The sequence below is a fragment of the Sinohyriopsis cumingii genome, unplaced genomic scaffold (genome assembly GCF_028554795.1).
Source record: "Sinohyriopsis cumingii isolate HCF-2022 unplaced genomic scaffold, ASM2855479v2 utg000360l, whole genome shotgun sequence".
In the NCBI taxonomy this organism is placed as follows: Eukaryota; Metazoa; Mollusca; class Bivalvia; order Unionida; family Unionidae; genus Sinohyriopsis; species Sinohyriopsis cumingii.
The window spans coordinates 786,524-799,306 of record NW_028315892.1 but is presented as its reverse complement, the minus strand read 5'-3'; the positions used below and the strand labels follow the sequence as shown (position 1 = coordinate 799,306).

Below are 12,783 nucleotides of genomic sequence, written 5' to 3'. Positions count from 1 at the left end.
AGATATGGATACAACAGGTTTGTCGATTAATCTTTAGAGATTAGAAGAATTTTCATTATATATGTTCCAGGCGAATATAAGAAATTAAATGTATGCACCAATACAATCAAAGTGTATGCATGCTATGTTCAACTAGGAAACCTTTACTGAGACAAAAGGACTGCAGAAGAATGACAATCAATCCACCTACCCGGTTAATCAAATATGATATTTTACCCTTACAAAAATATGCAGTAAACACGTTTGAGCCAAAAACGTTGTCAAATATGAAAGTAAAATATCTGCTGATGTTTCACTTTTTGATTTTCAGTATTGCAGACACAACCATACAAATAGACATAAGTATGTTACTTCATCAAGATTTTACAAGACCTTACACAATGTACAATACATACTAGGTTCTTAAGAATAAACATGGCGAGGATGTTCAAGATAGGAAAACTGTAAATATTATTTACAATCCGTTTCACTCATGAATACTACAAGCATTACATAGTAATTACCACTGAAATGAAACTATAACTTTGTTTTAACCTTCTTCGTTGCGTATGAAGATCATACAAGTTGCTTGTTGTTTAAAATCACCGCATATTCCAGAATGTTTGCATTGTTGCTTTGTTTCCTCCCTTTCCACATTAACTACTATTTCTACTGAAGCTACTGTTTAAACAAAGAAGGCGATGTCTAAATATATGAAGAAAATATTAAAGTCGTATTTTGAAAGAAACGGTGACATTAAGCTTGAACAGCTTCTCCAGTCTGAATTAATAAAACATTAAACGCCTGTCAGTTACTACACTTATCGATGCAAACTGCATCATGTTACAAGGGAGATGCATTAAGTACATTTAAGGGACACTTCTATTATATTACAGCATACAAAATTCATCTTTCAGGATAAGCTACAATTTTATATGTTTGCTTGTTCTTGTAGCGCTCCTTGTAAATATTTCATTTTCGGTAACCACATGAGTTGAAATTTCATTTCCAGCGTAGTCTGCTTATGAAATTATCATTTAGCTGGGTCTGCAAGTTGCCATTTTGCAGTCTAGAAATCCACTCCTTTATTACAAATAAGCGTTAAAAAATTATTAGCACCAATTTAATGGCAATATCGACCCAAATACTTATCAAAAATGACTAACCCCTTTCATTTTAGAAAAGCGTTTGTGCTGGCTGGAATGTGTTCTTTAAATATTTTTTTCATTTTTCTCTTTCAAATTCGCAAATAGACCTGTGTAGTGAACAATGTATCACAAAGTTTGGATAAGATAATGCAGTATTTATTTCAATTATTTCAAGTACATTAAAAAATTATAACTTACTATTTCTGCGCCTTTTTAGGACACGTATCGCAATCACCATTACCTCCAAAATGAATAGGATACCAAGACATACAGAAAAAATGATATAGACATTCATATCAGATGATTCCGATGACTTTATTGAAGAGTTGCCTGTAAAATACTACAACATGTATATATATATATATATATATATATATATATATATATATATATATATATATATAATTATAGTTCTTGCATTATACACGAGGAGTTGTATTGCTATGTCATACTGACGAAATCTGAAAGAGCCCTAACTTGATGACGGCGACTAGTATCTTTAACACAGAATTGTTAAGGAATTGTTTAATGCATTTTTGTAAATGAGAAGAAAACATAGCGCATATGTATATATAATCCTTTAATGTCTGGTACATATGATGACCTAATAAGTAAAATTCCCAATTAGTTAATCATTTTATACTAACACTGTCAGTGGGTTCGGAATCTGAAAGTATAATGCATTTGCAGAAGCAAACCAGTATACCTTAAAACAGCTATCATACTGAGACTGGCACTGCCGCAGTCACCTTACAGTGTTGTTCCTAATTTATTTCAGTAGGACACTGCATCTCTTTCCGCCAGTTGGCACTCAGTCCCTCTTGAAGGCAACCCATGATTTAATCTCACTCGTTGACGCACGAAAATGTGCCATGAATAATAATTTAGGATGCCAATTTGTCAGCATTTACGTTATATTTCACTTGCATTGTATATAGTGTCTGAACGAAACAGTTCCTACGATTTTCATTGCATATCACATTTCAATTTTATTTGTACTTTATATTTACCAATTCCGCACTTTCATCCGAATCAACTGTATTAGGTGTCACACCTGATTCAATCAAGTATAGTAATATCGACACAAATTGTATTTTTTTAAACACTACGACACGAGAAATGTTTTGATCAAAATGCATTTTTCTATACACTCGTAGCTCAAATATGTTGGGGTCTTCGGGGTAGGGTCTGGAGGTAGATAATAGTATGTCGTCTTTCACCAATATCTAGTCAATATTTAACAATATAAAAATGCAGTAAAAAGTAATTTAAATAGAACTGTGAATACCTGGCTCATCACATCACCACTCCTAGTATCAAATATCATTTACTCCACAAAATATACAATATATATATATATATATATATATATATATATATATATATAGAGAGAGAGAGAGAGAGAGAGAGAGAGAGAGAGAGAGAGAGAGAGAGAGAGAGAGAGCTCTAGGGCGCCATTCCCGACGAAATGACATGTGTTGCATACCTTGAGCTGCCATGACAGTTCTTATGATTTATTTTCAACAACACGGAGAGCCTACAGCCTATGCAGGACTTTATAGCATCCACGAGATTCGCAATGTTGTTACGAACAGGAAGACGAAAATAACAAGAAATGACGACAATAATGAAGAAGATGATGATGATGGCGATAACGGAAAATGGTAGTAAACAATATGAAGAGTCCAAAATTGATACGAAGTATTGCAAAAAGAATTCCGACCTGGGTCACAGCTGTTCTATTTAGCCGAATGATATCTGTATTATTACATATTTATATTTATGTGCATGTCCAGCAGAACATACACGGATCTACTCTTTGCACGTTTCTCTCTCTCTCTCTCTCTCTCTCTCTCTCTCTCTCTCTCTCTCTCTCTCTCTCCCTTCTCTGTAGTATATATATATATATATATATATATATATATATATATATATATATATATATATATATATATATATATGTGTGTGTGTGTGTAAATCATAATTTGAAGGTTATTGACTACTGTTTAGCAAATGATGAATTACCATAGACAATTACCACTCAGGATAAGTACAAGCAGTCTGAAGGAATATTACGTAATTCATCTGATTATAATATTAGAGTCTTGTCATAATGACGCTATTAGATTTTTATTTGTTCATAAACTAGATAAATATTAGTGCTATATTCCACGCGCAATGATGTGATTCCGATTTCAGTTTCTTAAGGAAATTTACATTTATCAAAATCGTAATCATAGCAATGAGCATTCTCTAAAAGAAAACTGAAAGAAACACATGACACCCTATATAGATGTTTTAGAAATGATTTCATGTTTTGATGTAATATGGCTCTAGTATCTTGCTTTTCCAAACAGTTCAGAAGAGTTTAATACTTATATCAAAGAGAACAAATCACTTTTCAAATTACTCCATTCCGATGATTTTATAAAAGAAGAATGTATAAGGCTTAGTTACATTGCTTTCAGTGTGTTTCAAATACTAGTTCAGTCATCGTGTTATGATATTTATGAAATATTTCAGCATTCGATATTCCTTTCAATCTACTGGACCTTATTGTACAAAGGCGGTTTAATTACGTTTGTCTCACTTAATTCCTATTAGTCAGGATCATTCATGATGTGCTTTGATTTCTGGCGCACTTACATTTCACAAGCCACCATCCCCATCAACAAACATTATCGGAAGGATCAACAAGGAAGTGATATCAAGGTTGTTCTAGTTTTAGGAATAATGGTGGGTCTTACCTCCATGCATAAACATTGTGATATAATTATGTGACAGAACAGAACTACATATGTCTTAATTCCTTCTATTGTGATGCTGTTACAGTAGTCCTGAGGCATTATGTTTCTCACACAAGCTAGGGCCGGACCTTCAATGCAGGCATGATATATACCAGCTTCCTTCCCTGGTGTAAGCTTTAACTTTTCTTTGTTCTGTAATATAGCATATTTATAAAGCATTTGGTTCATAATTTCAAATGTTGTGGATTAATTCCAATGCTATATCAATGAGTCGCCGTGAAGAATTATTAAACAATAGGCATTAATTTAGAAATTTTACAAAGCATGTTTCTTGCTTAATTCGCATCATTTATCAAATGCATTTATTTGATCATTTTATTCTTTGTGCATATTGTTTATCCTTAGTATTTTGGTTTCTTTTCAGTCGCAAGAATTGTATACGCTGGTAAAATCCATAATTCTGACTTCCAGTCATTATTTCAAATTATGTTCAAACAAAATACAGATTAAATTAATCGTGTTACCTATCAACTTATCGACGGAATATTGCCTAAGGCACTAAGTATTTGTTAAACTGGACAGTATGAGAGTAATATGCTACATGTTGTTAGGAGCCTATGCTCCAAACATAAGTAACAGAAGAGTGAGCGACAATAAACTTTGTACAATTTAACAAATAATTTATTTCCCTAGAATACAAAGAGAAAATGAGAACAGAGAACATTGATATTGCGAAGTGAATCCCCAAAGAATCCAAGAATTTAAGCCTGGTATGTGTTATTAGAACCCTACACAAATTTATATCAATATTTTATTTAATTAGATTATGCCAAGGAGTGTCTATACAAAGTGACTGATATGTTTTTTGAGAGTCGAGTCTTCAGACACAAAATGTCATATTTCATTTCATGATGTATGTTAGTGTATGCAACAATATCTTGTCTTGTTTTTCGTAACAAAAACATAAGGTATTGCTAACATTTGTAAAGATTTATTTAAGATTGATGTGAAAAAATTTCCGAAAGAAACTAATGCAGTTGCTAGACGGTAATTATCTTGATGTGCAATTTTACATAGATATTTTGGTTTTGGTTTTCCTTTATACTCGTATTTGTTGCTTCATTGCTTTCCTAATATGTCTGTGCTGGGTTTATGTTAAACACTTTGTTGGTCGTATTCTGTTCTATCCTTATCTTTCGGCATGCACTAACAAACATCGGTCAGCTGTGGCCACTATCAATAACAATCATGCATTTCATTTGAAATGTTTATTTTTGCTTTAGGGATGAATTATAATTATTCGATAAGAAGATTGAAACCATTTTAATATACATATATAATACTGATATATTTCGCTTTCATACTTGATATTTACTAGCCAATGTCAATGTCGTAGATATTGGCGCAAAATTATTCTTTCTTCTCTTTCATCCCAGTATTTTAAAAATCCGTTAAGACTCTGAGCTTGGTTAAGTTTCAGTATACCGTTCATATAAATATAAAGTGTCAATACAGAATTTTCATCTAGGTTAATATGTCCAAATTTCTATAATTACAAAACCTTCCGTTTGATATTGAAAGCTCGTTATATTTAAAATATATCACTGATTTTTGCATCCCTGCTTGTTTAAAATTGTATGTAGTGGTTGAAATAAAGGAAGAAAATTTGGTTATATAACCTATAATTGTATTGTCAAAATTCCACTTAATCATTCGAACTATATCATCCTTGATATAATTATTCTCATTAGATATTCTTGTCTTCATATCTCCTGAAGACATATTGGGGTGTAATATATACATGGATGTGATTTTGTCATCTTACATTGTTACAGTATCATCCTGTAAATACTGTCTCTACTTGACTATTGTATTTATCTTCTATCCGGTTCCTCTCAATATCAGAATCTTTAAACAATTTAAAACCACAGATGCTCAGATTGCCCCCCCCCCCCCCCCACGTACCCTTCACTGGCTGCCCGTTTACTTCAGCATTAAACACAAACTATGTTCTTTCTGTTACATTTCGTTGAGTGCATCCAGTCTAAAAATACCTCTTGAATGTCAACTATATGTATATGCACAATGCCTGTAGATACTTGCACTCATCTTCTGACACTCTTAGTCTCATCAATCCATCTACACAACACAACAACAACGTGTAAAGCTCTTTTGCGTAACAGAGCATATATGCTTCGTGACAATATATATCAATGCTGCTTCCTTTAGATGATACGTCCGGTGTATCATTGGGAATCTTATATCGTGTGCAATATCCATTTCAAAATCACGCGGAACCAAATACTAATCACGGATTTGTATGTTCACCTATCTATTTAGTGAAAGATTGTGAAAGACCATGGAATTTCACCTCACAGAGTACCAATAAGCGAACACATCGGTGATCATTCTACCATTCATGAGCAATATGTCTGAGTAACCGATTGTAAATCTGGCATTCGTATTCTACATCTCGTCCGAATGTTAGGCATCCATAGTGAGGTTAAGTGCACTCTCAAAAGTTAGTTCAACATCAGGGTAATATCTTAATGCAGTTATATTTTGGGTAATTAGAGAATTGTGGATTTGTTATCTTCCAAATGTTTACTTCTTCTCAAAAAAATATTGAATATGTTGACAAACTTCCCACATGAATTAGGTTATGGAAGATTATGCTTTGAGTAGTTTTTCAAATTTGAGTCAGTTTTCAGTAAAATTTAGCACGTTCCACATTCGATATTTCAACGAAAATAACATTCTCAAATATAAAATCACATAATCTGCTGTAACCACAAAAGAACAAACACGGAAACGACTCGTAATCAAGTGCGTTGGTATCGACCTTTGCACGTAAAAAACAAATATCTTTTCTCAGGTCACTTACCGACTATTTTGCCTATTGAGAAATGCATATATTTTAAAAATTCAAATATATGCAACCATTGGAAGCAACAAAAAAGTAATAGTACATATCCGCCGAACTAACGTGCGTGGTTTTACTGAATATATAGAATAAATAGGGGAAAAATGGGTTCATTTACTTACTGTGCTGGAAACGTCATCATTGTCCTTCCAGTAAAGGGTCGCTACAGGATATCCACAATCGTTAAGTTTCAGAGAGGACAAGAGAGTATTTCCGAATCGCGCTATTTTCGGCTTGCAGTTTTTGGTTGGTGGAACTGTCAGGGTTAAACATAAAATACTCGAGTTATGACATTAATATTTATACCTGCAATGTTTAACAATCATATAAGAGTTCTGAACTTCAAAACATCCATTTATTTATAGTATTATGAGAGATTTTACAGTTTCATGTTCAGTTTTGAGGCATGTCCCGTTCAGAAACATGCATTTTACATACATATGCTACTCTTTACATCGGGACGATAGCACCGAAACGAAAATACAGGTGGCTTTCACTTCGCACATGAACCCGTTGTTGATTGTTTGATTGCCGCCTTTTTCATTTTTTGGGCATGATGGCATTTCTGATTAGTATGTTATTTATCGACCATGTTACGCAAAATACGCACTTATAAATCAAATATGAGTAAGAACTTTATAGTCTAAAGTATTTATTTTCCGTTCAAGCCATGTGGCTAGCTTACAACATCATTACTCACTGGATATGAACAAATACATACAATAAGCATACAAAAGTGATTTGTAATAGGAACCAATAACGTGTATTAAGTCGATGTATTACAGAAGATTTGAAATATCATGGTTCTACAAGAACATGATATAATACTCACCCATTACAGATATTTCTACTTCGTATATCATTGGCAAAGTATCCGTCTGAGATATAACGACATATCTCCCCTAATCAAAATGGTTAATATTGTGTATCGATATAGTTCCAGTTTGGTCAAGAAACACGCGTTCGTTGTACTCCGGTAAAATGGATGTATTAGGGGTGCAATTATGCATTGACCACTTGGCAATCTGCACATTTCGCCCACCATTTACGTAGAGGGAAACAACTGCATTGCAACTGTTGAATTTAATGTTTTGAAACACCTGGACAGAAGTCCCATCGCAAACATATTTGAAAGTTAATCCTGCACCTAAAACAGAGGAGTACATAACATATATTCAATATGCATAATTAGGTGCTGACTTTTCATCTCCTGGAATAAAAATAATTCGCACATAAACTCTTTGTTGATTGTTTGATTGCTGGCTTTTAATAACTTTTATGTATAATGTACCAACCATGTCACACAAGATACGCAGTTATAAATCTTATATTAGTAAATACTTAATAGTCTAAAGTATTGCTTTATTATTAATACTAATAATAAAAAGGCAACAACTCATAGCCATAAGTATTGATGACATAGTATGACCAAACAAATCGAAATTATGAAAGGGAGCTAAATCTGAGACATGGTATGCCAAATAGAGTGGGTATCGGGCATCAGTGACGACCTATTGCCATTTGAGTTCTGATATGAGGCAGAACAAGGCAAGGCCTACAGTGTGCCTACACTGCCCCAGACATATTTTGCGACGAAAGTAGTGTGCAAAAGAGCAACAAATCGTTTAAGAATATCAGGGTGACCATACATTGAGGAACAATTAAAAAGACTTGGTTGGTATGTATTGAATATATAGGGACCAAAGCAGAGAGCGCCAATTTTAAATATTATAAAGTTTCCGACAAGTATGTACAGCTCGAAACAAACAGAGATGCAACTCGCAAGCAAATTACTACAATTAGTACAAACTGGAAGAATATGAGAATGACAAATGAAAGGCATGGGCACTTTATGAGAGACCCAGACTACACGGGAATATTATGGCAGTCAAAGTTTAATCAAACAGAGTAACTGACTTTGATAACATAATAACAAAAGATCATGGTTAAGAAAGAAAAGTCGAGACACAAATTAATTTATCTAACTGTTGTCCATAATGCAGAAGATTCAATATAAGAAGGAATATCACTTAATCAGTGCGTGCTGAAAACAAGCAAAATACAAGCATAAAACTCAACATTGCAAATGTTTTTTGCAACACACTGGCAACATTCTCGGATTATAGAATGAAATGCTTAAACAAGTGCAACGATCATAAGACCGAAGAAGTTGTATAAACTGCTTTGGGTATCTTGTTTAAATGTAAGATTCAGAAGATTAGGGGTATATCATAAGAGGAAAAATAGTGCTAGTTTATAAATATCAGATACTAGCTTACATTATATTCATTTCAGAGTGAAGGGCATGGTCACTTCTAATGGAATGAACAAAATAGAATAACTAAGCAAAGTGAAATGAAAATGGCCTGGTAATAACGAAACATGCATTATACGTGACACTGCACACTCATTAAATAAAAACAAAGACTATGAAGACCCGTGAGACCCAATCAAAACCTAATATACTGCACTGGGAGGCACATATCGGGAAAAGCAGCTACTACAACGCAATGCAAGGGAGATCTGGGGTTACAGGAATAGTACAGTCCTTATAATAACAGGACCCTAGAGTGAACTACTTTCTTCAATAATGTAAAACAAGGTCATAAAAAAAAAAACATAATCAACATTATTATTTAGTTCAAGAATGATCGTATGAAAATATCCGATGCTAAAAATTTCTGCTGCTCTGAACATTTTCAATAAGACTTTGAATTGTGCTGGATAGCATATTAGTTCCCGTCATAACATTACCTGGAATGATTCCTATTGTATATATATATATATATATATATATATATATATATATATATATATATATATATATATATATATATATATATATATATATATCTATCTATATTACGCGTTCTGTTATGTTTATCCATGTTGTGCTAAATCGACACCAAGAATGGACTTTATTGTGCCATCAACAAAATCAATAGTAGTAATTATTGCACATTTACCATCACCCACGAATTACAATACTTTATATGTGGTTCTGGTGGATGCGTACTTTTAATGATACGTAACTCAGTAATGTTTTCCATGGACTATATGTTTTCCGTGGATTCAGTTTAAGATCAAAAAGTGAAGAGTATTTGCCATGCCCTCCTGAATTCACGTAAATTGTATATTTATATATATATATGTGTGTGTGTGTGTGTGAGTGTGTGTGAAAAAAAAAAAAATATATATATATATATATATATATATATATATATATATATATATATATATATATATATATATATATATCACCAAATATGTATTTTACAAACTACTTCAAAGTACAGATATAATTTTGCCTACCTGATAACAATCTTGTATCTGCATTTACCAAAAGAAACAAACAAAATCTTAATTTGGATATCATCTTCATTCTGAAAAGCAAAACATATTGTCACACAAATCCAAGCATATCGTTAAACAACCAATTGTACTAAGAGTATTTACTCAAATACATTAATGGATGGTATTAAGTAAATAATGACTTATACACAATATATGTGTTTTTTATTGTTTGCGTCGTGAGGTAAATGGTGTCCTTTATGAAAAGAAGTGTCTAACCAATCACATAATCTATATTGGAAAGCATTTTTACAGAAATAATAGCTTTAAAACATAAAATATGCATTTAAGCTGTAATTAGTAAAGTAAGCATGTCTTATATTAGTAAGTATCTTGTCTAATTTCTGTGTGAATCACTTTGTACATTATAACAGTAATTTGATTATATTAAATAAGATATTTCTCTTTTCACGGAATTACATATCCAGAAGCAGTAATCTTAAAGAATGAATTTGTAGCAATTCATTATCAATATGTAATTGCTACGTCATCGAGAATAAAAGCGTTTTCTTACCAGCGATGCAAATCTCTATTTAATTATCAATATGATGCATATTCTGCCTCATTATCTAACTTCCGATTATACCTTTGTCAGTAATCTCCGCAGATTTATATTTTATTGAAGTTCTTTTCTATATTTCAGTCCAGATCAACGCAAAGCCAATTCATGTGTGTACTCGTTTAGACTCCATGATATTATTTCCCCTGCTTCACATTTAACTACATGCACGTTTATTGTTTTGTTTATTTTTCTTAAAGAAAATATATTGAATTTTACGAAGCCAAAATAATAATCTTAACTATAGAGAGATCATATAAAAATAGATTGCGAGAACTTTCAGAGATTAAAACCGTTATAACGCTAACGTGATTATTTACCCACGTAATAGTATATCTAGTGTTGACCGGTATCAAATACATTTCAAGTGTATTTACTAATTCAGATGAAATCTTCATCACGCTATGAACACTGCTAAAGACCGCCATATACAGTTTAATTACGTAACTGTGCAATATCAAAGAAGTAAAGTAGTTGCTTATGAATCAGTGGTCGAGTCACAGTGTACAGAAAGCTGAAGCTTCGAGCTAGATGATCATATCACAACCCTGTCTGATGATAATGTAGTATGGATAAAGAGTCATTTGAATTGTCATCAGACTTGACAGATGAGTTTATGTTAATATATTCCCAGCAGATATCATTACCTGTATGTTGGCATCAAACGGGTGAGTGCGTTACTAAGAGTTCTGGCTTAGAAAAGAGAATATATTATTTGAATACGTTAGTCGTTAACAGGGCATTCAAATGCAGATCTTGCACTGATTGCCTAGCTGACGTTTCAAAATCAAACGATAACACCTCTTTTAACCAGTCTTGGACTCAGATTTTAACATTGAAATGCATTTTGTGCGACTATAGGACATTTATTCCGCTAAAGCACCAATTTGATCCTCCTAAAATGAGCTTTGTACCAACCACACCATATCAAATCATATAGATAATAAATCTTCCATTACTGTTGATCCTCTAGCCTATCTTGCACGCAATATGATGTCGGGCTCAAGCCGTTAAACATTTAAGATATTATTATACTTGCTTTTCTGTGTGGATTTATGTATGCAGATCTAATCCCTTGAAGACTCCTGGGATACTTATTATATTTATGTCAGTCAAAATGAGGAAATAAATATAAATCGTTCCTTGGATTTATGAGCTATATTAAGATAAATATCGTGCCACATGGCGCTGTTGTAAACGTTTGCAAATCTGTATAAGATTATCGCAATGACATTATATGGCAATTCGAGGCAATACAAAGATTGGTGTGCACTGAATATATTCCGAAACGTTGTTCAGTGTGGTGTTAGTGGTGGCAGCATTAGTAGTAACATCAGCTGTAAGAATAGTAGTCATATTGGTGGTCCTGGCAGTAGTAGCAGCAATTAATATAGTGGTCAAATCAATATAAGACATGTAAGTTAAGTTCATTTGGCTTATGCACTTGAAGTAGTAGTAGCGGTTTTGTGTAAGTTTGTTGCTGTTATGTTTTGGTAGTATTTGTAGTTGTATAGGAACATGGGCATTTATATGTGAATCCTTTCGAAGAAATCATTGCATTAAGGAGTTTGCCTAGAAATGGATTTCTGGTTTAAAAGTTGTAACGGTTCATATATGTCTGAACAGTATAAAATTAAAAAACAAATGGTAGATTTGCTTTTAATTTTTGGGGGAAAGCAGTCTTGTTAATTGATCAGTATATTAAAATGTGATCCCACATCTATATACACAATCTAATTATTTCTAATAGTGTAAAGTACATGCCTCTGTCACGGACAGGCACTTTTCTTCTGGAAAATCACATGAATTAGTACTAGACGTGGATTCAAAAGGATTGGATCGTAGAGTCAAATCGTATTCTCAATACCTACTATATATCCCTGCTTTGTGATAAATGTCTGCAATATTGATTAAAATATCAAACCGTCCTTAAGAAAACTGGAAAAACCAGTTGTAGAGTTTGCGATTGAAGGCTATATGCTCAATAATCTGGTAAACTGCCGACAATTAACTGATAACATGTAATTCACTGATTTACAATGGTAGATTAAGCAGCTTCTTATGCGTATATATCAT

At 32.8% G+C, this 12,783-nt stretch overlaps 1 long non-coding RNA gene across 1 annotated transcript; it reads right to left on the bottom strand.

Moving 5' to 3' along the window:
- Positions 1-3,545: 3,545 nt before the first annotated feature.
- On the bottom strand, positions 3,546-7,849 carry LOC149774237 (uncharacterized). The gene is made up of 3 exons (XR_016416930.1): positions 7,630-7,849; positions 6,920-7,053; positions 3,546-4,066 (listed from the first exon to the last, which is right to left on the bottom strand). It is a non-coding gene; the product is annotated as an uncharacterized LOC149774237 (long non-coding RNA).
- Between the last annotated feature and the right edge of the window lie 4,934 nt (positions 7,850-12,783).